This window comes from Cornus florida, unplaced genomic scaffold (genome assembly GCF_030987335.1).
Source record: "Cornus florida cultivar Cherokee Brave unplaced genomic scaffold, ASM3098733v1 CherokeeBrave_3.0.0_Hap2_Chr02, whole genome shotgun sequence".
Taxonomy (NCBI): Eukaryota; Viridiplantae; Streptophyta; class Magnoliopsida; order Cornales; family Cornaceae; genus Cornus; species Cornus florida.
The window spans coordinates 35,297,276-35,324,375 of record NW_026775572.1 but is presented as its reverse complement, the minus strand read 5'-3'; the positions used below and the strand labels follow the sequence as shown (position 1 = coordinate 35,324,375).

Genomic DNA, 27,100 nt, shown 5'->3' with positions numbered 1-27,100 from the left:
TGTGGTCTAGGATAGCTAGCCAATCCTTCCCTCGTAGTGCCATAGAGGTGCTATGGGTCGGGTTGCATTAGCGGTTTGGAACGGTGAAACAGAATTGTTTTGGAAAATAGGGAGCGACATTGGCATGACATTGCACTTCATTAGCATATATGGTGTATTTGTGATTAGATGACATTTATTTATATGCTTGTCGTTATGATTATTGATGTACATTCCTTATGGCATGATCCCACTTACTTTTTACCTATTCTTTGCGTGAATTCACAGGGTCATAAGAGGTGTGTCTTAGACACTTCCTACTGAGCGGTTGGCTCACCCCATTACTTTAATATTTTCAGGACACAAAAAAGAGGTTACGGACGACGATCCATTACAAGTTAGGACAAGATTGGAGATCTATATTTTGTATTAGGACTTTCATATTTTGTGAATGTAATCTTAACTATTTTGTGAAACTTTAGTTTAATTTGTATAATGTTCTAAGTTATGGAATTTTAAATTTTAGCTATATTTTATGGACTGTAACTTAATGTAATTAAAGTGCATTCCTTATAAAGGATTATGAGACTAGGTAGTGAACTGATGATTTCTTGTTTGGATGTGATGGAGGAACGAGACTTTTAATATGTATGTAATCATTTTGGGAATGTGGTATATTATTTGCATTATGCGTTGGGACAAGATAGATTAGTTTTAAAGCCAAGTGAGGCTATTGCATTTTTATGAATTTCAACAGGTTGTACATAGACTTTTATGTGGAGGTTATGCCAAAATTATATATATATATATATATATATATATATATATATATATATATATATTATTATTATTATTTGGTATCTTTTTGGGTCGTTACACAACGTGTAGTACAGCTTCGCCGTTACCATGCCACCATGCGCCTCAAGTGGTAATCCCACTACTCCATGTGGTTTTACGTGCACTAGCTGTAATCCCGCACCTCAACGTGTCAGATCAGCTCCGTCACGGCGCCACCACGCGCCATCAGTGGTTATCACGCTTTCACACGTGCTTTTAATGTGGTGAATCTTCACAAATTCATCACCTATCAGTTTATAGTAGTTACCATCAGGGATGACAACATCAACCTATTTATGCTTCGCACCAACCTTGTAATGACCCGATCATTTTCCTTCTTTTCTATTTCTCAAATTTTATAGTTTTTCTTTTTCCATTGATTTTTCCTCTCTAAGTTTGAGTTTTTGTCACTTTGCGTTGTTTCGAGTACACGAGAATAGTTTTCGAGACTCTTTTTTTTAGATTGACAACATCCTTGAGAGGGCCACATCATTTTCACACTTTTCTTTTTTCGGCATTTTTTTTTTCGTTTTTCTTCTTTCTCCTGGTTTCGTTTTCTTTCGCGTAACCTCACTTTTTGTGCCCGAATTTGATTCTGGCATTGCATGCACCCATGATACTTAATTTCTAAGATATTTGTATTTTTACTTTTGTAAAAAAACATGTTAGTTGCTTACTTTTTCGTAAAGGGCATGAATGCATAGTTTCTTCGGAAACATTCTTGATTTTTGAAATTTTAGTGTAATTAAATAAAGTAATTATTTTTCGTCTGAGGGATTATTTTGTAATTTAATTTGGAAGATATTTTGATAAAAGGACCTTTTTGTAATTTCTGAAAAGTGTGAATAGTGTCAAACCTTCATTTGTCCACTTGTTGGTATCTCATTAGTTCACACTTGGGAGCCTTGGATGATGGTATGTGGAAGGTAAAGATTCACCCACTTGTTGACCTATGATAGGTGCACTTATTGGCTTGGATGGTTGACAAGTGTAGGCTTAAAAATAAGCCTAGAATGGATGCTTGGATTAGTGATGAGCGCTGAAAAGTGCACACTTAAACCCCTTAAGCTTAGGTGTTTTAGGACCTTTATCTATCTTATTTTTCCATCTTAGATTGATTTCGTGTTATTTTCATTTTCAGGTACTTATCCACAAAATAAGCTAACCCAGCCAAAAAAGAGTAGAAATGAAGCAATTATGAGATGAATCAAAGAAAGGAGCAAAGTAGAGCAAAAAGAAGCACAAAGGTGGAATTTCAGCAACTTCGATCGATCTCAAGAAAAGTTCGATTGATCGAACTCTAATCGATCTCAACTCTTCAAGATAGATCCAGGCCATGATGTTAGTTCCAGAGATTCCAAAACTTCGATCGATCCAACATTATTCTTTTATCGATCGAACTTTCATGTCCTTATCCAAATGATTAATCTTATCCAGACTGTATCGCCCTACCAACTACTTTTGTCCTTTTCCCAAAAATATCTTCAAAATATCTCAGATTTGTTTTTATCCAAAAAGGCGCCGCCATTGAGGATCAATCCAGCCTAAGTTCGATAGATCTCAGCCATGTTCGATCGATCTAAGTACAAGGTTCGATCGATCGAACTTTCTCCAGTGCGAAAAAGTTAAATTTTCAACTCATAAAAAGTTATCATTTATCCAATCATTAGAGAATATTTGTTGTACAATCCCAACTCATTTTGGGTGTTATTTGACCTACTTATATAAAGATACGGATTACTTTTTATATCATATCATATCATACCTTGTAGAACTCTTAGTGAGGAAGAAAAGAAGAGGAGGAGGCTAGAGACAGCATTGGAGACTCTTCATCAACCAAGGAGCAGATTTCTTCCATGGAGCTTGCCATTGAGGGTTGGGAAACATCATCCATGAGTGGCTAGACATCCTCTTGGGGCAAGAGTTAGCCTTAAGCATGCTTTCTACATCTTGATTTATGTATTTTTGAGGGGATTTGTATTGTGATACATGTCTTGACACTTATATATATATAGATCTTGTTTATTCAATGATTTGTATGGTTTAATGCTTCTAATTGATCATTTCATTTTATCCATATGTCTATGTATGATAGAATAGATGTTCATGTGTCTGTCTCTATTTCTTGTGTTATTGATGCATGTCTATGTGTATTAATTCTATAGATCTAGAGATTGTCAAGACACAGTGCTTAATAAAATGTTCTTGTGGTTTATTTGATGATTCATACTCATTTCTTGATGGATTGTACCTCTCCCTTAGTTTAATTAGTTTAATTTCATGTCATTAGCTTAATTTTAGTGTAGTGGTAGTCTAGTTGTTAAATGGGAGGACAATCCATGCTTGTTGTTTGATGTTCTATACTTATGAATGCAAGTGACATATTTCTCTAATTTTGTGTTGTGTTTAGATTATAAGCTTAAAGAGGAACTAATGGCTTACTTTGATATGTTGTGTTATTCATTGAGTTGTGTAGACAATATATGCTTAATTGGTCATCCATGCTTGTTGAAACAACCGCACACATACACCATTATTATAATACATGTCTTTCCCCTCATTAATCACTCATTAAGGGTGTAGAAGAGTTATGCTTAGTGGTGATCTCTAAACCCCAAGATTTCTCTCTCTCTCTCTTATTTTACCTCTATTGCATTATTGTTTACTTTAGTTTAATTGCATCTTAGCTTAATTCAACCACCAACCAATCCTTTGATCACTCGACCTACTAACCCTAATTTTAATTCCAAAACCTGTTACGACCCTCACAATCCCTTGGGACGATCCCTACTCACTCTTGCTACATTAGTAGTAGTGTTGGTAGTGGTTTTTATAAATTTAAATTTGACCTAAAAGGCTTTTCTTGAACCGTACATTCACTACATTATTTTGACGTATACAAGCGGCCACCGTCAAATTTTTGGCGCCGTTGTCGGGGATTGATTGATTGGCAACGTCGTATTTGTGGAATCAATTAGGAATTAGTACTCTTTTGATCGTGTCTTTCCTTTATTTTCATTTCCATTTTAGTTATTTATTGTGTTGGTTCTTGTTTGTCTGGGAGCATTGGGCTAGAAGGTGAACAAAGGAGCATCCAAGCAAAGGAGCTAAGCAAAAGCAAGGAAAAAGGCTAAAAATCTAAAAAAATTGCTAAGCTAAGCCATAAATTTTAGAGTTGAAGTGCTGAAGGACCTTTGTGAGATCTTTCTAACTCAATCTCTAGTTAAATCGTTGGCCCGCGAGGAAGCTTGTATTTCAATTCTTAGATAAATCGTGAGCCCGCGTGGAGGCAAATTTACTTTTCTTTGCATGTTGTTTAAGCATGGGAGTAGGGGATTATTGAATGTGGAGGAAGTTTGTTGATTGTTGATTTGTTGTGAAGTCAAAGTGTTTGTTTTTATTGCTTGTTTGTGTTGCATTATGCATGCATGGTCGTAGGTCATTGAATCCAACTCTTGTCCTCCTAATTTGCATCTTGAATCGGTTATTCTTAATCCTAGGGGAAGAGGTAGTTCTCATCACTTCATTTCGATAATGGAAGATTTTGAATGACGAGAATGTGGAGGACCTTGGTCACATAGACCAACAAGGTATCCTCCACCCTAATGAGCATCATGATAACATGCAAGATCTATTAGGCATGCCGAGGCCATTCATTCACCCACCACAACAACAAGGCCAAGTTCCATTGGGAATGCCAAGGCCAATCTATGCTCCACCACCTCCCATCATTTAAGGTAATCAAGGTGCCCATGTTGCACCTCTAATTGTTAATCCTCCCCTTGTTTGAAGAGATCAGTATGTGCTTAATGAATATATTGCACCCACATGCATTTAATTGCAACCATTTAGAGCACAGCACTATGAAATCAAACCACAAACCATTCAAATGCTTCCTAATTATCATGGACTTCTAAGTGAAGAACCTTATAAGCATTTGGATGAGTTTCTTGAGGTATGTTCCACCGTAAAATACATAGATATGCCGGAAGAGGTCTTAAGGCTTAAACTTTTTTTATTCACCCTTAAAGACAAGACAAAATATTGGTTTAACAATCTTAGGCCTTTTTCAATAACTTCTTGGGCGGAAATGCAATAAGCGTTCTTGAAGAAATATTACCTGGTTTCTAAAACAAATGCCATGCGAACCTCAATTCAAGAGTTTTCACACGGGATGGAGAAATGTTTCATGAGGCATGGGAACGCTTCAATGAATTACTTAGGAAGTGTCCACATCATGACATGCCCAAATGGAAATTAGTTCAATATTTCTTTGAGAGCTTATCGGACAATCACAAGGGCATGGTTGATGCTTCTATGGGTGGCTCTTACATTAATAGGCATGAGGATGACGTGTGGCGTCTTTATGAGAGCATGAGTGAGAATTCTTTGTATTGAACTCTATCTTCTAGGAATGGTAGGAATTTCAGTGGAAGGAAGAGTGTTGGCTTACATGAAGTCGACCATTCCAATGAAATAGCCGCCGAGATGAAATCCTTATGTCAAAGGTTTAATCGATTCTTGATCAACCAAAACTCGGCAAATCAAGCATCTTCCATCCTTAACCATTCCCATCATGCATCTAATGAGACCTGTATGAATTGTTCAAGTGTTTTATATTCTAGTTCCAATTGTCCCCATGGACATGTGCAAAGTTAGCATAATGAACAAGTTAATGCAACTTTTGTTAACCAAGGGAACAATCCTTATGGCAATCACTACAATCCTAGTTAGAGGAATCACCCGAACTTTTCTTGAAAAACCAAGGGGAAGGCTCAAACCCTTTCCAAGGCGGTTTTCAAGGGAAATACATTCCACCTCCAATGCAAAGCCAAGGTGCTCAAGGATATAGACCATTTCAATCCTAAGGAAACCAATTCTCTAATTCTTATTTTCCTAATCAACCATCTTATTCTCAAGGAAATTCTAGGATTTCCACTTTTGAATAGAAAGTTTTGACTGCTTTAGGCACTCTAGAGGCTAACACTCAATTGCTTCATTCTCACTCTCACTCCATTGCAAAACTAGAAACCCAAGTAGGGCAAATAGCTAGCACTTTAAATGCTAGAGAGAAAGGGAAAATGCATTTGAATGCCCCACCAAAGCAACAATGTGTTGTGTAGACTCATTCCTCATCGGAAGGTCACGCAATATAGCATGTCAATACAGTAACAACCTTGAGAAGTGGGAATATTGTGGACAATCAAGTAGGTATGTCCAATGAAAAGAGTGAACCGGTGCAACTCAAAGTTGACACCCGTCCCGTTTTATATCCTATTCCTCTTTCATTGCATATGCATGATTTTTCAAATGAGAATGTGCTAAAAAGTGATTTGAAAGGTAATTTGAAAAAGAAAGATTTGCCACATGATTTCAAAACTTCTTGTGTTGAAGAGACTTTAAAGAAAAATTGTGAAAAGATTTTTGAACCAAAAGCTCCATTTCCGGATGCCTTAAAAGGATCCATTTCAAATGACAAGCAAAAGGCCAAAACCAATAAAATTATGGATGTGTTTAGGCAAGTGAAAGTCAATCTTCCACTTTTGGATGCAATTAAACAAATTTCGGCTTATGTTAAGTTTTTAAAAGACTTATGCACCCAAAAGAGGAAGAACAAAAGTCAAGCACCTAGAAAAATGGTCTTAACCGAGCAAGTAAGCTCAATTTTGCAACATAACACTCTTCTAAAGTTTAAGGACCCCGGTTCATCTACCACTTCATGCATCATTAGTGACCATGTCATTAATCGGGCTCTTCTTGACCTAGGAGCAAGTGTTAACCTTCTTCCATATTCGGTGTATGTCAAATTAGGCTTAGGAGATTTGAAACCGACGTCAGTGGTTTTGTAACTTGCTGACTGATCCATCAAAAAGCCTAAGGGTATCATTGAGGATGTATTGATTAAGATTGACAAATTCTTCTTTCCCGTCGATTTTGTTGTCATTGACACGGAACCAGTTCCAAATCCTAAGAGCCAAATTCCCATTATCCTTGGCCATCCTTTCTTGGCAACCGCAAATGTTAACATTAATTATAGGATGGGGATAATGAAGATCTCATTTGGCCACATGAAGGTGAAGTTGAATATTTTCAATCCAACCCCTAATTCATTTGACAAGCATGAAGAAGTTAATGTTGTAGAGAAATGTCATGACCTTAAAAGTAAAGGAATTGAGTTTTTGTGTGAGACTAAGGTTTCCAAAAGTCCATCTTCAACCTTGAAACCAAAGAAAGTTGTTTCAAAATCTTGTTTTGAAAGGGCGTGGAAGCCCAAAGATTGTCTTGGCCAAGGACCGAAAACATCTTTTGAGCTTAATCCAACAAGTTCGTTAAAGAACCATTTGTTGGGTGGAGTTCAAAACACTTATCACCCCATTAAGGAGGGGATGCACTACAAGATATTTGGTTCGGGCTAAAAGAGCCCAACGTCTTACTAGAGACGTTAAAGACTAGCAAGACATTTCGTAGGGTGTCAAAACCCTATTCCTCCCTCATTTCTATCTTTAATTTCATTTCTTGCGAAGTCTAGATACTCGTTTTAGGTTCATATACATTGCTAGGAACTGTGATTAGGATTGCATGAGCATTCATATTGGATTTGAGCATTTTCCATAAGTTCGATCGATCTCCAAGGAGTATTCGATCGATCGAACTACTACCTACATCTAACACTTAGAAATTTTTTTGACTTGCATCCGAATCACCTCTCTGTCCCATCGTTCGAACTTGTTCTCGGATTGATCAGAAGTCCTTAGATCAATCCAAACTTTATGTTCGATCGATCTTGAGTTCCAACACTTAGACAAAATTTGAGCCTGTACAAACCTGCATATTTCAGCTCTCTGTGTCATTGATCGAAGACACTAAATCGATCTCTAATTCTTCGATCGATCCAACTTCATCTTGGATTGATCTGTAGTGTCCAACACTTAAAAAAAATTTGAACCAAAAAACCTGCATATCATTGCTCTCTATCAGATCGATCGAACATTTGTTCAGATCGATCTCAGTTCTAAAATTTGATATTTTAACTTTGTTTTAATTTTTATTATTATTATATTTCAAAAATCCCAAAAATATTTTCTATTTTTAATTTTTAGTTTATAATTTTTAATTTTTAATTTTTAAATTTTTAATTACTTAAAAAAAAAAACTCTTTAAAATTTTAAAAATACTTTGAGGAGAGATCGATGTCAGTTCGATTGATCTGAGGGTTCAGTTCGATCGATCGAACTGGCAAGGGAAAGTTTTTTTAAAAAAATGAAACCGAGGGTTTCTAGATCGATTCCTAAGATCAATCTAACCCTCTCTAACCCTATCCCTCTCATCGCCGCTGCACCCACTCTTCCATATCCCCAGTGAGATCCAAAAGTCGATTCTCTCTCTCCTTTTGGATTTTCATCTCATCTCATCCTTCGTTTTGAGGTAAGATCCGAGCTTTTCTTTTGATTTCAAGCTTCTATATTATGAATCCATGTTTTAAATGCTAGATCTAAGCTATTTTGATGCTGAAAATCTCCATTGACGAAGCTTGAAGCTTTTTGTATATATGTGTATATATATGTATATATGGTTGTATATATTTTTTATTTTGATTTAATTTTGGGGGTCACGTGTGATACCCCTCGGTTCTAGAGCCCCGGGTGATCAAGTCCGGGCACAGATCCGAGGGATACCAAACAATCAATATATAAACAAGCAGGAATAAAACTGAATTAAGAATAAAATAATAATGCGCTGAAAAAAAATCTAAAATAAAAATCCTCCAACTTTAAATAATAAATTAATATCATTTAAATCCTTCCAATCCGTATAACTCGGGAATCCATCTAGTGGACCCCTATTAATCCCAAATGGAAATTGTTTACATAACGGATATCCAAAACTAAAATAAGAAAGGAAATCCTATGTAGTCGGAAGAGTGAGTGTCTGTAGCTGCATCTTCACGATCAAGCTCTAAGCCTGGTACTGACGAATACCTGAAAAATAAGAGAATGGGTCAGGCCCGCATGCAAGTCCTATTCTACTACGATCCATACATAAACCCGATACGCAGATACATCCTAGATAGACTTAACAATATCTAGAGTAGTCCATATATGTATAAGTACACACTATAGGACGCTCACTAACCTATAGTCATCACACCTGAGTAGAAGGTAACACGCAAAACGCCGTAGCATCGTCATGCACACCCAGACCTACCAGAGAACGTCATTAGGTCTAGTTATCCATCCAAGCGATATACGCACCCTAACCATGGTCCTGAGACTCAAGCTCATACCATGGCACCATAACATAAATATATAAAGTCCATTCAAGGTATGTCATTCAAAAGGTTTATTGACCTGACAAAAAGTTATAAGTAGGACTTAACCTTTTGTAGTTAATTTATCTTATTTCAAAATAGGTAGGACTTAGTTTTTGAACTAATCCATCCCCAATATAGGGAGGTCTCGGTGTTTTGAACCAAGACATCCCTAATATGCCACCATTCCATACCGGTGCATAATCATCCATGTAAGTAGGACTTAACCGTTTATAGTTAATCCAACTTATTCCAAAATAGGTAGGAGTTAGTGTTTTACTAATCCATCCCTAGTATACTATCGTCCCATACCGGTGCATACAATCCTCCACAACCATATAAATTACAGAACCAAGATAACAGTTCAACAACTTAAATCCAAATCCATATTCCAGTTGCCAACCATAATACAAGTATTTACAGAATATGGTATAATATTTCTGCAAGTTCAGTTTAAAACATACTCCAATTAATTGTAAAATAATATTTAATATTTCAACAATTAATTCCCAAAACCATTATCGAGTCCAAATTCAAAGTCCAGTTAATTGCAGATTATACCTAATCGTTGTTTATCAACTATTAGCCAGAATATACCTAAGTACAGTTCAATATATATATTAGGGCATTAAGCATTCAAAACCAAACCTAAAAATCAAGCTCCTATTATTTAAATTGCTATAATAACTTATAGTGTTCCAATCCTCAGCCGATAAATCGATACAATTATAACAATTTCAGTATCAATTAAATCCAAACTAAGTATAATTATATATAATTGATTCACCATACTTATAACACTAGAAAAATATATGATTATATATAATTAGATTATATATAAAAACCTTGCCAAGTTCCAGTAAGTAAAAATAACAAGACAGTGTGCAAGATACCAATTTTCTCTTAGGTTTTTCTTGCCCTATTCCTCAATCCCATTATGAATTTATATTTTTTCGTCATAATACCAATCTTATACAGTCCCACACATCAATTAAAACAATTTAAATGAAGTGCCGACACCCATTATAGCCCAAACAGCCCCTAAAACGCAATTCTGTAGCATGTAAGGAGAGAACAGGCTCTATCAAAATTTTGAGCCTACTCAAACTCACTTCGAGCCTGCTCTAAATCACTTAGAGCTGGCTTCAACTCTTTGAGAGCCAGCTCTAAGGGTTTTGGGAGCCTACTCTCCCTCCCTTAGCAGCCATTGTCTATTTTCCCTTTGTCTTCTTCGACTTCGGTGATTTTTAGGCCTCTGTACTGTGTTTAAATTCTTTTTTTAATGTTCATTTAACATTCCAAAATAATTATAAAGCAACTAGATGCATCGTTGTTCTCAAACAAGCAAACTTAAGCACATATAAGCAGCAGGAACTAGTTAACACAAACTTAAAGAATTTGCAACATAGTTTCAACAAACGAGATTAATTATCAAGCAAGCAAGCATAAAAGATTACTTAAGCATTATTTTAAACCCTAGAGTCCATCTAACATGCACAGAACATAGATTCATGGGAAAGAGAAGAACAGAGACTTGCCTTTGAGTTTCAGTTTGAAACTCTAAACTGTCGTCTTTGAATTTTTCGACTAGATTCCCGACTATTGTTTCCCTTCCGTTGCTCTTGGTTTCACCTACGAACAATCTCTCCTCCCTCCTTCTTGGTCCAACCTTGGTATAGACCAAAACCTAGCCTTCCTGTTTTTATCTTTCCCTGTTTCTCTCAGTACCTTTCTGTATCTCTGTTCTACAGAATTTACATTTATTTTTCTAAAACCCTAGACCACAGTACTACATATATTTATAGGTGAAAACAATAACCCTGGTTTATGTGCAATTAGAGATTAACCCCTAAGTCCAATCCTACTCGACACATGAAACTATACGTGAATTGTAATCCTAAGGTATAACTGTAACCTAAAAGAATACTAACTTAATTTTAACACCACCAACATTACAGAAAAATATTAATACAATTAGTAATTAAAATAAACCAATTAAAATAATTTTATTAAAAATAATAATAAAAGAAACCAATTTAAACCAAGTAATTCACATAATCACAATCTAAGTCAAATAATGCAAATAAGTCAATTAATTCACACAACCAAGCAATTAAAAAATTAATTTAAACAAATAAGTCCAATAATTAAATAAAAATGAAATATAAATTAATATTGAAAATTAAATTCCCATTTTACCCTTTTGAAAACTAGGGGTATTACATCATGGGCCAATCCAAGTGACCATTTTTTATGCTTTGTTGTGTAGAGGGGCTCAAAAACCCATTTGTGAGGACCCCGTGCCATCCACATCACAGATCTGTGACTGCTCATGTTCTTCACACAGTTCGATCGATCGAACATATTTCTCAGATCGATTTAGAGAGATCAATCGAACTTAGTTACTTAATTTCTCAGATCGATCATTTGAGATCGATCTCACATTTTTTGTGATCGATCAAACTTCACAGATTTCATATACACATTCCATGCATCTTATCTTGTGTCCATGCTACCTCATTCATGCCCAATGCCTGTGATGTTCCACATTGGATGCATTTTACACTTATACTAATTAGCATGTTCACATCCTGTCACTTCCATAGATTCATATCATTTATTAGTTTTGTCTATCTTACTTGACATATACGATTCTATAACTGTGCTTTAAATTCTTTACTCCAGCACTGACTTCTTTTTAAAAAAATTTTTGCAGACCATGGTTCGAGTCAAGACCGTAGCTCGCGGACACTATCACAGTGGAGACAGACGCAGACCAGGCGATGAGGTCGGTCCATCTCAGAGGAGAGTCTGATAGCGGATAGAGGAGCCAGTAGAGCCCTCATATGAGCCCACTCTACCTCAGTCTCCCATATCTGATAGCAGATTACATTCATCCGCTAAGGCATTTTCTTTTTCTCCACAGACTGATACTAAGATTGCACATATTCCATCTCCACCAGCTCAGCTAGCTTTTGATCTAGACCAGCCATTACGCAGATACTCACGCCTTTAGGTGGCGCATAAGTCAGTCTTCGATACAGACTTTTTCTCCCGGTCGGTGCTTAACCGATCGGTATATGATGATATCTTTCGCAAGGGTATCTCAGCTATCCTTGCCCCTGTCACTTACCCGGTATACCCGAGGCTCGTCCGGATGTTCTACCAGAACCTCCGGCCTACCCCGCGTAACCCGGAGGAGCTGCAGACCATCATTAACGGCTACCTGATCCGGATTACCGTCAATACCTTATCCAGATCCTATCAGTGTCTACATCTCTGCCCACCCGATCTTCAGGAGGCTTATCCTACTTTCTACAGGCCTACCTATGCCGATATGGCCATCTTTTTTACAGGTAACTACGCAACTAGTAAGACCTTCACCACCCGCACCTATTTGCCAGATGACTTGTGGTTCTTTGACTCAGTCTTATACCGAAACGTCTTCATGGCCGGCCACAAGAATCAACGGAGAGGCGACTACTTGACAGCCCTATATGTTTTCTATTCAGGGCACTGGTTATCTATTCCTTCCCTCATCTGGTGTGTGATGAGGAAGCTTTATGATGATTACATTAGCAGGGAGCAGCCCAAGCGGCCCAAGTTCCTCCCCTTCAGCCACCTCATCACCCAGATTTTACGCAATCTGCGTTATCCCTTCCAGCCACGGGAGTGTACTGAGAGAGGATCCTGTTCCTTCAAGAAGAAGGACTGGGATAAGAGCTACAACGCTATTATCAAGAGACTACAGAATGACGCGTTAGTGGTGGCAGAGGAGTTAGAGGCTGAGCAGGTCGCTACAGCAGTAGCAGCAGACCCGGCAGTGGACGATATACCAGTCGGTCCAGCTACCGTGCACATTGATATCGACCAGAAGCAACCTGCCGAGGACACAAAGCAGCACTCTCCAGGGTTGCCCATACACTTCCAGGAGCAGACTCAGGATCATTATTCTCCAGATCCATCACCTGAGGCTCCAGACCACATCCCTAGCTTTAGAGAGCGTCTACAGACTCTGGAGACTTAGTGGCATCAATCTGAGCAGAGACTGTCTCCATTAGAGCTGACATTGCTTCCCTTCGCACGGATGTCATGACCGCATTCCAAGACCTATCCAGAGACATCCGCGGAGCGCGCCCTGCCCGTCCTACCTCTTCCTCCTGATCTCTTTATCCCTTTCCTCCCGTCATCTCATATATCTATGATCTCTGCATATTTTTGATACTGTTATATTATTTTTGTAGCCGTGTCTGTCGGCTTTGATACTGGATGTACTGTACTTTATTTTATTTTCTTTTATATATATGTTTTTTCTGTATGGATTTCATATTTTTATATTCTTATAGTTATCTGTTTGACTCCATCAGGTGCATCCCAGTGACTTCAGTGAGAGAGAGTATTGCCCAAAATTTTCAGGCACCCTTATACCTCTCTCTATTTTTCGTTGCTATCTCATTTACACTTGCATGTCCACTGTGCACTATGATTATCCCTTTTGTTATCTGATGAGTTTTATCCAAGTGCCAAAATTTTAGGACCACAGTTAATCCCAAGTTTGGGGGGGCTATGCCACCTACTTTGGATACTTCTGTTCTGGCTATTCTTTGTTATAGTTGCACTGGTATACTCTTTTTTTTTATTCTCTTTACACATTGAGGACACTGTGCCATTTAAGTTTGGAAGTAATGGTGCTTTGCAGTGTTTGTTTTTAAATTCAAAATGTTAAGCATGACTTGTGTATTTGAGGGATTTTCTATGATTGGTCCATGATTAGTTATAATTTTGATCTTTTAAGGACTATATTGCTTAAATTTTAAAAATTGCTTGACTTGAGAGTCCAATACTCTTTGTATGCCTTATGTATGCAATTTAGGAGTAATTTTTTTGAAAAATTGATATTTTGCTTACACTCGTGGTCCACATCATCCTGATTTTTATGATTGTTTTGAAATTCACTCTAGGATTCTACATTGGCACAGGCGCACACTAGCATTCATTTTTTAGATACATGCTTTGTTGATTATTGAATTGGTTATATCCCAATTGGGCTAGTAGTGCATTGAAAGGTTTCATTCTTGATAAAGGTGGATAACAAACCCTTTTTCACGAAGTAGCCGGGATTCTAGCCTCATCAAGTAATGAATTTCTCGCGCCAAAAAGGTGAAGGGCCCAAACTCTAGGTTAATAATTGAATAAAAAATAATAATAATAATAATAATAATAATAACAAAAGTTGCAAAAGTAATAAAAAAGTGAGGACTTCTCCCAAAAGGTGAGAAGTGAGAAATGATTAGATGGCGGCTATTTTGATTTGTAGCCTAGTTGATTTGAGCTTGTAAGTTCGTAGGGGTGTTTGAATGCCAGATGCCCTAAAACCGTCTGGTTTGGGAGTCATTGACATAACGCTCAACCTTATGAATCGCTAGAAAGCTTAATAGATCACTAAATTGCACAATGCCTCCATCTTTGATCCTATTAAAAAAAAAAAAAAAAAAAAAATCGAGTGAAAAGAATAAGCACACCTAGTTCAATAAAGCTTTAGTAAAAGGTTCACTCTTTATTTTGATGATCGGGATTAGATTTGTATACTAGTTTGAGGGTAAGGATGTGCTCATTTCTTTAGTTGGCTTAGATAGCAACACACTTGATGCCGGTCCACTCAAAAAGGATTCTTGAGTTGTTTTGATTTGCATGATCATTTTCTTGATGTGTGGAGGACCATACTTATTTGCTTGATGTTGAAATTTTGGGAGATTGCTTAGAAATGTTTGAAACATTGCATACTTGAAGTAGTTTTCTCCCAATGCTTGTTTGCAATATTGGTGCCCCTTTTGTGAGAATGAGCTTAATGTTTGTGGGTATCATTTCTGGAAACCCTCACAGGACTTCACTCATCCTCTAGGGGTAACCTAGGGGTTTAAAATGCTTGTTATATATACTAAATGCAATCATGTTCCCTATGAAAATCGCGTAATGTTTTTATTGCTTTCTAGTTCATAGTTGTATAGTTGTTCATTTCATTTCTTTACCTTATAGTTCATTGATAAGGACTAGCAATATTTAAGTTTGGGGGTGTGATGAGCGCTGAAAAGTGTGCACTTAAACCCCTTAAGCTTAGGTGTTCCAGGACCTTTATCTATCTTATTTTCTCGCCTTAGATTGATTTCGTGTTATTTCCATTTTCAGGTACTTATTCCCAAAATAAGCTAACTCGGCCAAATAAGAGCAGAAATGAAGCAATTCTGGGATGAATCAAAGAAATGAGCAAAGTAGAGTAAAAGGAAGCACAAAGGTGGAATTTTAGCAACTTCGATTTATCTCAAGAAAAGTTCAATCGATCGAACTCCAATCGATCTCAGCTCTTCAAGATAGATCCAGGACATGATGTTATTTCTAGAGATCCCAAAACTTCAATGGATCTAACATCATTCTTTGATCGATCGAACTTTCCTATCCTTATCCAAATGATTGATCTTATCCAGACTGTACCGCCTTACCAACCACTTTTGTCCTTTTCCTAAAAATATTTTCAAAATATCTCAGATTTGTTTTTATCCAAAAAGGCGCCGCCATTGAGGATCGATCCAGTCTAAGTTCGACAAATCTCAGCCATGTTCGATCGATCCAAGTACAAGGTTCGATCGATCGGACTTCCTTCAGTGCGAAAAAGTTAAATTTCCAACTCACAAAAAGTTATCCTTTATCAATCATTGGAGAATATTTGCTATACGACCCCAGCTCATTTTAGGTGTTATATGACCTACCTATATAAGGATAAGGATTATTTTTTATATCATATCATATCATACCTTGTAGAACTCTTAGTGAGGAAGAAAAGAAGAGGAGGAGGCTAGAGACACCATTGGAGATTCTTCATCAACCAAGGAGCATATTTCTTCTATGGAGCTTGCTCTTGAGGGTTAGGAGACATCATCCATGAGTGGCTAGACATCCTCTTGGGGCTAGAGTTAGCCCTAAGCACGCTTTTTACATCTTGATTTATGTATTTTTGAGGGAATTTATATTGTGATACATGTCTTGACACTTTTATATATATAGATCTTGTTTATTGAATGATTTGTATGGTTTAATACTTTCAATTGATCATTTCACTATATCCATATGTCTATGTATGGTAGAATAGATGTTCATGTGTATGTCTCTATTTCTTGTGTTGTTGATGCATGTCTATTTGTATTAATGTTATAGATCTAGAGATTGTCAAGACACAGTGCTTAATGGTATGTTCTTGTGGTTTATTTGATGGTTCATACTCATTTCTTGATGATTGTACCTCTCCCTTAGTTTAATTAGTTTAATTTCATGTCATTAGCTTAATTGTAGTGTAGTGGTAGTCTAGTTGTTAAATGGGAGGACAATCCATGCTTGTTGTTTGATGTTCAATACTTATGAATGCAAGTGACATATTTCTCTAATTTTGTGTTGTGTTTAGATTATGAACTTAAAGAGAAACTAATGACTTAGTTTGATATGTTGTGCTATTCATTGAGTTGTCTAGACAATATATGCTTAATTGGTCATCCATGCTTGTTGAAATAATCACACACGCACCATTATTACAATACATGTCTTTCCCCTCATTAATCACTCATTAAGGGTGTAGAAGAGTTATGCTTAGTGGTGATCTTTAAACCCCAAGATTTCTCTCTCTCTCTCTTATTTTACCTCTATTGCATTATTGTTTACTTTAGTTTAATTGCATCTTAGCTTAATTCAACCACCAACCAATCATTTGATCACTCGACCTACTAACCCTAATTTTAATTCCACAACCTTTTACGTCCCTCACAATCTCTTGGGACGATCCCTACTCAATCTTGCTACATTAGTAGTAGTGTTGGTAGTGGTTTTTATAAATTTAAATTTGACCTAAAAGGCTTTTCTTGAATCGCACATTCACTACATTATTTTGACGTATACAAGCGACCACCGTCAATTAGTGACTAATGCAGGCTCCAAAATTTGTCATACAATTAGTGTGTGTGTGTGTGTGTGTGTGTGTGTGAGGTAGTACACGAGCGCATAGTGAGTGGAGAAATACACTAAAACTAGTTTAGGTATTTTATTTTTATTTTATTTTATCTCTTTCATCTCAAACCCTAACCTAGCCACCATTGAAGCAAATCATGGCTTAGAGCTTAAAGCTTCATTTTAGTCCCCTTCCACTCACCTTTGACCTAAAAGCTTGGAATACAAAAGCTTTACTTCACCTTCCTCTACAAAACCCTTAAAGGAATTCTTGAAATTCCATTATTTCCCTTGGATTCAGGAGGAACAATCCTCTTGTGCGGTAGGAGATGATTTATGTTTGTAATCTATGTATTTTTAATGTTTTTGTATCTTAGACCAATTTGTATGCATGTCTTTAACATAATTAAAAAGTTAGTTGGTAGTAAACCACAAGAATATTATTAAAGGCAATGATTTGTATGATTTAATGCTTTCAATTGATCATTTCATTCTATCCATATGTTTATGTATGCTAGAATAGATGTTCATATGTCTGTCTCTATTTCTTGTGTTATTGATGCATGTCTATGTGTATTAATTCTATAGATCTAGAGATTGTCAAGACACAGAATTTAATGGAATGTTCTTGTGGTTTATTTGATGATTCATACTCATTTCTTGGTGGATTGTACCTCTCGCTTAGTTTAATTAGTTTAATTACGTGTCATTAGCTTAATTGTAGTGTAGTGGTAGTCTAGTTGTTAAATGGGAGGACAATCCATGCTTGTTGTTTGATGTTTCATACTTATGAATGCAAGTGACATATTTCTCTAGTTTTGTGTTGTGTTTATATTGTGAACTTAAAGAGGAACTAATGATTTAGTTTGATATGTTGTGCTATTCATTGAGTTGTATAGACAATATATGCTTAATTGGTCATCCATGCTCGTTGAAATAACCGCACACACACACCATTATTACAATACATATCTTTCCCCTTATTAATCACTCATTAAGGGTGTAGAAGAGTTATGCTTAGTGGTGATCTCTAAACCCCAAGATTTCTCTCTCTCTCTCTTATTTTACCTCTATTGCATTATTGTTTACTTTAGTTTAATTGTATCTTAGCTTAATTCAAGCACCAACCAATCCTTTGATCACTCGACCTACTAACCCTAATTTTGATTCCACAACCTTTTACGACTCTCATAATCCCTTGGGACGATCCCTACTCACTCGTGCTACATTAGTAGTAGTGTTGCTGTGATTTTTATAAATTTAAATTTGACCTAAAAGGCTTTTCTTGAACCGCACATTCACTACATTATTTTGACGTATACAAGCGGCCACCGTCAAATTTTTGGCGCCGTTGTTGGGGATTGATTGATTGGCAACGTCGTATTTGTGGAATCAATTAGGAATTAGTACTCTTTTGATCGTGTCTTTCGTCTATTTTCATTTCCATTTTAGTTACTTATTGTGTTGGTTTTTGTTTGTCTGGGAGTATTGGGCTAGAAGGTGAGCAAAGGAGCATCCAAGCAAAGGAGCTAAGCAAAAGCAAGGACAAAGGCAAAAAATCTAAAAAATTGCTAAGCTAAGCCATAAATTTTGGAGTTGAAGTGCTAAAGAACCTTTATGAGATCTTTCTAACTCAATCTCTAGTTAAATCGTTGGCCTGCGAGGAGGCTTGTATTTCAATTCTTAGATAAATTGTGAGCCCGCGTGGAGGCAAATTTACTTTTCTTTGCATGTTGTTTAAGCATGGGAGTATGGGATTATTGAATGTGTAGGAAGTTTGTTGATTGTTGATTTGTTGTGAAGGCGAAGTGTTTGTTATTATTGCTTGTTTGTGTTGCATTGTGCATGCATGGTCGTAGGTCATTGAATCCAACTCTTGTCCCTTCTAATTTGCATCTTGAATCGGTTATTCGCAATCATAGGGGAAGAGGTAGTTCTCATCACTTCATTTCACCAATGAAAGATTTTGAATGACGAGAATGTGGAGGACCTTGGTCACATAGACTAACAAGGTATCATCCACCCCAATAAGCATTATGATAACATGCAAGATCCATTAGGCATGCCGAGGCCATTCATTCACCCACCACAACAACAAGGCCAACTTCTATTAGGAATGTCATGGCTAATCTATGCTCCTCCACCTCCCATCATATAAGGCAATCAAGGTGCCCATGTTACACCTCTAATTGTTAATCCTCCCATTATTTTAAGAGTTCAGTATGTGCTTAATGAATATAATGCACCCACATGCATTTAATTGCCACCATTTAGAGCACAGCACTATGAAATCAAACCACAAACCATTCAAATGCTTTCTAACTATCATGGACTTCTAAGTGAAGAACCTTACAAGCATTTGGATGAGTTTCTTGAGGTATGTTCCACCATGAAATACACGGATATGCCGGAAAAGGTCTTAAGGCTTAAACTTTTTCCATTCACCCATAAAGACAAGGCAAAATATTGGTTTAACAATCTTAGGCCTTTTTCAATAACTTCTTGGGCAGAAATGCAACAAGCGTTCTTGAAGAAGTACTACCTGGTTTCTAAGACAAATGCCATGCGAACCTCAATTCGAGAGTTTTCACACAGGGATGGAGAAATGTTCCATGAGGCATGGGAATGCTTCAATGAATTGCTTAGGAAGTGTCCATATCATGATATGCCCAAATGGAAATTAGTTCAGTATTTCTTTGAGAGCTTATCGGACAATCACAAGGGCATGGTTGATGCTTCAATGGGTGGCTCTTACATTGATAGGCATGAGGATGACGTGTGGCGTCTTTATGAGAGCATGAGTGAGAATTCTTTGCATTGAACTCTATCTTCTAGGAATGGTAGGAATTTCAGTGGAAGGAAGATTGTTGGCTTACATCAAGTCGACCATTCCAAGGAAATAGCCGCCGAGATGAAATTCCTATGTCAAAGGTTTAATCGATTCTTAATCAACCAAAACTCGGCAAATCAAGCATCTTACATCTCTAACCATTCCCATCATGCATCTAATGAGACCTGTATGACTTGTTCAAGTGTTTTACATTCTAGTTCCAATTGTCCCCATGGACATGTGCAAAGTGACCATAATGAACAAGTCAATGCAACTTTTGTTAACTAAGGGAACAATCCTTATGGCAATCACTACAATCTTAGTTAGAGGAATCACCCGAACTTTTCTTGGAAAAACCAAGGGGAAGGCTCAAACCCTCCCCAAGGCAGTTTTTATGGGAAATACATTCCACCTCCAATGCAAAGCCAAGGTTCTCAAGGATATAGACCATTTCAATCCTAAGGAAACCAATTCTCTAATTCTTATTTTCCTAATCAATTATCTTATTCTCAAGGAAATTCTAGGAGTCCGGCTTTTGAAGAGAAACTATTGACTGCTTTAGGCACTCTAAAGGCTAACACTCAATTGCTTCATTCTCACTCTCAATCCATTACAAAACTAGAAACCCAAGTAGGGTAAATAACTAGCACTTTAAATGCTAGAGAGAAAGGGAAAATGCATTTGAATGCCCCACCAAAGCAACAATGTGTTGTGGAGACTCATTCCTCATCGGAAGGTCACACAATAAAGCATGTCAATATGGTGACAACCTTGAAAAGTGGGAAGATTGTGGACAATCATGTAGGTATGTCCAATGAAAAGAGTGAACTGGTGCAACTCAAAGTTGACACCCGTCCCGTTTCATATCCTATTCCTCCTTCATTGCATATGCATGATTTTTCAAACGAGAATGTGCTGAAAAGTGATTTGAAAGGTAATTTGAAAAAAAAAAAGATTTGCAACATGATTTCAAAACTTCTTGTGTTGAAGAGATTTCAAAGAAAAATTGTGAAAATATTTTTGAACCAAAAGCTCCATTTCCGGATGCCTTAAAATGATCCATTTCAAATGACAAGCAAAAGGCCAAAACCAATGAAATTATGGATGTGTTTAGGCAATTGAAAGTCAATCTTCCACTTTTGGATGCAATTAAACAAATTTTGGCTTATGCTAAGTTTTTAAAAGACTTATGCACCCAAAAGAGGAAGAACAAAAGCCAAGCACCTAGAAAAGTGGTCTTAACCGAGTAAGTAAGCTCAATTTTGCAACATAACACTCTTCTAAAGTTTAAGGACCCCGGTTCACCTACCACTTCATGCATCATTGGTGACCATGTCATTAATCGGGCTCTTCTTGACCTAGGAACAAGTGTTAACCTTCTTCCATATTCGGTGTATGTCAAATTAGGCTTAGGAGATTTGAAACCGACGTCGGTGATTTTGTAACTTGCTGACTGATCCATCAAAATGCCTAGGGGTATCATTGAGGATGTACTGATTAAGATTGACAAATTCTTCTTTCCCGTCGATTTCGTTGTCATTGACACGGAACCAGTCCCAAATCCTAAGAGCCAAATTCCCGTTATCCTTGGCCATCCTTTCTTGGCAATCGTAAATGCTAACATTAATTGTCAGACGGGGATAATGAAGATCTTATTTGGCCACATGAAGGTGAAGTTGAATATTTTCAATCCAACCCCCAATTCATTTGACAAGCATAAAGAAGTTAATGTTGTAGAGAAATGTTATGACTTTAAAAGTAAAGGAATTGAGTTTTTGTGTGAGACCAAGGTTTCCAAAACCTTGAAACCAAAGAAAATTATTTCAAATTCTTGTTTTGAAAGGGCGTGGAAGACCAAAGATTATTTTGACCAAGGACCGAAAACATCTTTTGAGCTTAATCCAACAAGTTTGTTAAAAACCATTTGTTGGGTGGAGTTCAAAACACTTATCACCCCATTAAGGAGGGGATGCACTATAAGATATTTGGTCCGGGCTAAAAGAGCCCAACGTCTTACTAGAGACGTTAAAGACTAACAAGACATTTCGTAGGGTGTCAAAACCCTATTCCTCCCTCATTTCTATCTTTAATTTTATTTCTTGTGAAGTCTAGATATTTGTTTTAGGTTCATATGCATTGCTAGGAACTGTGATTAGGACTGCATGAGCATTCATGTTGGATTTGAGCATTTTCCATAAGTTCGATCGATCTCCAAGGAGTATTCGATCGATCGAACTACTACCTGCATCTAACAGTTAGAAATTTTTTTGACCTGCATCCAAATCACCTCTCTGTCCCATCGTTCGAACTTGTTCTCGAATCGATCAGAAGTTCTTAGATCAATCCAAACTTTATGTTCAATCGATCTTGAGTTCCAACACTTAAACAAAATTTGAGCCTGTACAAACCTGCATATTTCAGCTCTCTATGTCATCGATCAAAGACATTCCTAGATCGATCTCTAATTCTTTGATCGATCCAACTTCATCTTGGATCGATCTGCAGTGTCCAACACTTAAAAAAATTTTGAACCCAAATACCTACATATCATCGCTCTCTGTCAGATCGATCGAACATTTGTTCAGATCGATCTCAGTTCTAAAATTTGATATTTTAACTTTGTTTTAATTTTTATTATTATTATATTTCAAAAATCCCAAAAACATTTTCTATTTTTAATTTTTAGTTTATAATTTTTAAATTTTTAATTTCTTAAAAATAAAAAAAAATCTCTTAAAAATTTCAAAAATACTTTGAGGAGAGATCGATGTCAGTTCGATCGATCTGAGGGTTCTGTTCGATCGATCGAATTGGCAAGGGAAAGTTTTTTTAAAAAATGAAACCGAGGGTTTCTAGATCGATTCCTAAGATCAATCTAACCCTCTCTAACCCTATCCCTCTCATCGCCACTGCACCCACTCTTCCACCTCCCCGGTGAGATCTAAACGTCGATTCTCTCTCTCCTCTTGGATTTTCATCTCATCTCATCCTTCGTTTTGAGGTAAGATCCGAGCTTTTCTTTTGATTTCAAGCTTCTATGTTATGAATCCATGTTTTAAACGCTAGATCTAAGCTATTTTGATGCTGACAATCTCCATTGACGAAGCTTGAAACTTTTTGTATATATGTGTATCTATATATATATATGGTTGTATATATTTTTTATTTTGATTCAATTTTGGGGGTCATGTGTGATACCCCTCGGTTCTAGAGCCCCGGGTGATCAAGTCCGGGCACAGATCCGAGGGGTACCAGATAATCAATATATAAATAAACAGGAATAAAACTGAATTAAGAATAAAATAATAATGCGCTGAAAAAAAATCTAAAATAAAAATCCTCCAACTTTAAATAATAAATTAATATCATTTAAATCCTTCCAATCTGTATAACTCGGGAATCCATCTAGTGGACCCCTATTAATCCCAAATGGAAATAGTTTACATAACTGATATCCAAAACTAAAATAAGAAAGGAAATCCTATGTAGTCGGAAGAGTGAGTGTCTGTATCTACATCTTCACGATCAAGCTCTAAGCCTGGTACTGATGAATACCTGAAAAATAAGAGAGTGGGTCAGGTTCACATGCAAGTCCTATTCTACTACGATCCATACATAAACCCGATACGCAGATTCATCCTAAAGTCCATATATGTATAAGTACACACTATAGGACGTTCACTAACCTATAGTCATCACACCTGAGTAGAAGGTAACACGCAAAACGCCGTAGCATCGTCATGCACACCCAGACCTACCAGAGAACGTCATTAGTGCAACAAAGGATTCAATTTGTAAGATATTTGGAATTTTTTCGAGGTGGGTGTAGAAGAGGCGAACCAAACGAGGATAGAATGGGACATCCATAGATACATATTTTCCCAATCCTATGGCATCAAAGAGTTTGTAAGTGTTGAGATAATGGGCCTCATACTCAGATTTTGACAAAATTTTTCGAAAAATAACTTTTCTATGAAGGAACTTGGTGTCATAGAGATTTTTTATGGCTGGGTTTTTAAAGAGAGCAAGGTTGGAAACAGGTAATGATTCAGTATTGCTAGCCTCGGCTTGCTTAATGTGACTAGTTCTCTTCCGTTTACTTTGAGAAAGGGCAGGGTTTTTCCTAGGATCAGAGGATGAGATGATTTGGTAGGGTTTTGTAAAATAACTTTTAAGAGAAAAAGAAAGTGAAACCCTAACCCAAATCAAATATGACTGAGTTCCAATAAAAAATAATCACAGAGATTTTAGGAAACCTTTGAATGAAAGTCTCAATTTTTTTTGATGAGAATGAAAAACCCCCTATTCAATTTTGACAAACCAGCACAGAAAATCCTTAAGTCTTAAGCAATAGAATTCTAGGGTTTTGACAACATGAAATCACAGCAGGATTGAATTTGCAATAATTTTGAAATCTCAAAATTGATTTAGACCTATATGATACCCACAACTGAATAATTTCAAAAAGACGTGATGAACTCCCTATTTGATTTCTGGTTTGCACAAATAGAGACTTTGACAGAATATGATTAGGGATTTACAAATATGAGATTGCGATATTTGAAACCCTAAGATAAATATATAAGATGAGATTTAGAATTTCACAATATCACCTTACAATATCATCTTATAATTCATGCATGACTAGTTTATAATGAAATTTAGAAGGATTTACGGAGTATAGCATGAAGGAACTTCAACAATCAATCTTATAAGAAAATGATAGGATTAATCAAGGAAGAACTTACCAAGGAAGATGGATATAGAGTGACTACCCTTTCAATTGGATTTGGAGTGATGTAGAGAATGATGAAAATCAATGAAGACGGGGGGAGTGAATCACCAAGAGAGGAAAAGAGAGAAATCAAACCTCTTCAAATAAAATCCTAAAATAAAATGATGAAGTGGCTGCAAACCCTAAATGAAATACCTCAAATCTAACTTTTGGTCAACTGACAAGACATAATCGGTCGGCCGATCCTATGTCTTTCGGTCGGCTGATAAGTGATTTTCGGCCAACTGAAATGCCTTTTAAAACAATTTTAACTATTCTAAGCTCTCTTTTGATGAAACAAAAAGTATCCTCTTGAAGAGGTTTAGTAAACATATCCGCTAGTTGCTTATTGGTGCTTATAAAAACTAATTCAATATCGCCCTTTGAAATATGATCTCTAATAAAGTGATATCGTATCTCAATGTGTTTCATTCTTGAGTGCAAAATAGGGTTATTTGAAATGCAACTAGCACTTGTATTATCATATTTTATGGGAATGTGGTCAAATTGGAGTTCGAAGTCTTCAAGTTGTTGCTTAATGTAAAGCGTTTGGGCACAACTACTTTCGGCCTCCACATATTCGGCTTCCGCCGTTAACAAAGCCACAAAATTTTGTTATTTGCAAGACCAAGATACTAGTGATTGACCAAGGAAGTGACAAGTGCCACTAGTACTTTTTCTATCAACCCTACATCCGACAAAGTCGGCATCCGAATAGCTAATAAGATTGAAAGAAGTATTTTTAGAAAACCAAAGACCCAAATTTATTGTTCCGCATAAGTAGCGAAAAATATGTTTAACGGCACATAAATGAGATTCTTTAGGGCAAGATTGGAATTTAGCACATATGCATACACTAAACATTATGTCCAGTCTACTTGTGATTAAATATAAAAGACTACCAATCATGCCTCTATACTTCTTGATATCTTCATCTTTGGCTTTCTCATTTTTATTAAGTTTCAAAGATGAACTAATGCAAGTTTTGGCATGTTTGACTTCCTCCAAGCCAAATTTCTTTAGCAAATCTTTAACATACTTGGATTGACAAATGAAAATGCCATCAAGTGCTTATTTGATTTATAATCTTAGAAAGAAGGTAAGTTCACCCATCATACTCATTTCAAACTCATTTTGCATGCTAGAAGCGAACTTTTCACAAAGCACACTATTAGATGATCCAAAAATGATATCATCAACATATATTTGAATAATTCATAGGTTGCCATCAATGGTTTTAGTAAAAATAATGTTGTCAATTTTTCCTCCAATAAAACCGTTTTCAAATAGAAATCCACTTAGTCTTTCATACCATGCTCTTGGAGCTTGTTTCAAACCATACAATGCTTTTGACAATTTATAGACATGGTTAGGATTATCATAGCTTTCAAATCCCGGTGGTTGTTCTACATGGACTTATTCCTCAATGAAACCATTCAAGAAGGCACTTTTTACATCCATTTGATATAACTTATAGTTTTTATGGGATGCAAATGCAAGGAGCATTCTAATGGCTTCAAGCCTAGCTACGGGAGCAAAGGTTTCATCATAGTCAATTCCCTTTTCTTGGTTATACCCTTGAGCAACGAGTCTAGCTTTGTTTCTCACAATTGTTCCCGATTCATCTTTTTTATTCCTAAATACCCATTTTGTTCCAATGATACTCTTATCTTTAGGTCTTGGAACTAATTCCCAAACTTTATTTCTCACAAATTGGTTAAGTTCTTTTTGTATGGCCAAGATCCAAGACTCATCATTTTCGACTTCATGAATATTTTTTTGTTTAAGTTGGGAAACAAAGGCCACATAATTACATATATCACCAATTTGGGATCTAATACTTACTCCTTTGGGTGGATTGTCAATAATTTAATTTATTAGATGATTAGGCACTTGCTTCCAATCCTTAGGAAGTGTGTCTTTATGAGGATGACTTTCTTTTGGATCATCTTTAGGGAGATCTTCAAGAGATGAATTGTATGGATCAAGATTCTCAAAATTCATTTCAATTTTAATTATATCCTCATAATCTTTCAATAAACATGTAGGAAAAGGTAATTGTGACTCATCAAATACAACATATATGGATTCAACAACATCAATTGTTCTTTTGTTGAACACTCTAAATGCTGTGCTACGAGAAGAATATCCTAAAAAAATACCTTCATCCGATTTAAGTTCAAATTTTCCTAAATTATCTTTATCATTTAATACAAAGCATTTACATCCGAAAAATTTAAAATAACCAATGTTTGGCTTCCTTTTGTTCTAAAGTTCATAAGGAGTTTTATTGAGAAGTTTTTTAATGATGACTCTATTTATGACATGGCATGAGGTACTAACGGCTTTGGCCCATAGAGATCTAGGAGACTTATGTTCATTT

The 27,100-nt window shown here is 36.4% G+C and overlaps 2 pseudogenes; both read right to left on the bottom strand.

Annotated features, from left to right (window-relative positions):
* Window positions 1-4,962: 4,962 nt before the first annotated feature.
* Window positions 4,963-5,060, bottom strand: LOC132297900 (small nucleolar RNA R71; annotated as a pseudogene).
* Window positions 5,061-19,681: 14,621 nt separating this feature from the next.
* On the bottom strand, window positions 19,682-19,780 carry LOC132298031 (small nucleolar RNA R71; annotated as a pseudogene).
* Between the last annotated feature and the right edge of the window lie 7,320 nt (window positions 19,781-27,100).